This window comes from Ailuropoda melanoleuca, chromosome 4 (assembly GCF_002007445.2).
Source record: "Ailuropoda melanoleuca isolate Jingjing chromosome 4, ASM200744v2, whole genome shotgun sequence".
Classification (NCBI taxonomy): Eukaryota; Metazoa; Chordata; class Mammalia; order Carnivora; family Ursidae; genus Ailuropoda; species Ailuropoda melanoleuca.
Genome location: NC_048221.1, coordinates 71,872,076 through 71,872,637, shown reverse-complemented (window position 1 = coordinate 71,872,637; position 562 = coordinate 71,872,076).

The following is a 562-nucleotide window of genomic DNA, read 5'->3' as shown; positions in this document are numbered from 1 at the left end:
GCCGGCGCCCGCCGGCCGCGCTCCCCGCGTCCCCGCTCTCGGCTGCCGCTCGCTCGCCGCCCGCCCGCCCGCCCGCTCTGCCCCTCGGTCTCTTCTCTCTCCGTCGGTGTGCGAGCGAGTCTCCCTCCCTCTAATGCAGGAAATGCGCAAAAGACGTCAGTGTGTGTGTGTATGTGTGTGTGCGTGTATGTGTGTATGTGTGTGCACGCGCGCGCGCGCTCCTGTGTTTGGGGAAATAGAAAGTTTTGCCTGTTGGGGGAGCAATACGGGAAAAGTGAGCCGAGGAGAGGACGACGCAGAGAGGGCGAGCCTGCCGGGTCGCGGCGGTGGGCGGGGGAGCCGAGCTGGGACCCGCGCGGAACCCCGGGGAGTGGCGGCGTTGCGGGGGGGGGTGCGGTTGCTGCGGGCTTTGGACACCTCGTCTCTGGTCTCCACTGGGAGACCGGCGGACCGCGCAGTTCCCCGGGGCTCCACGGCCAAACCGTCTCGTAGAGCGGGGCGGTGGGGGAGTGGCAGGGGTCGCCCTGCGGGAGGAGACTCGGACCCCTCGCCCAGCCCCACT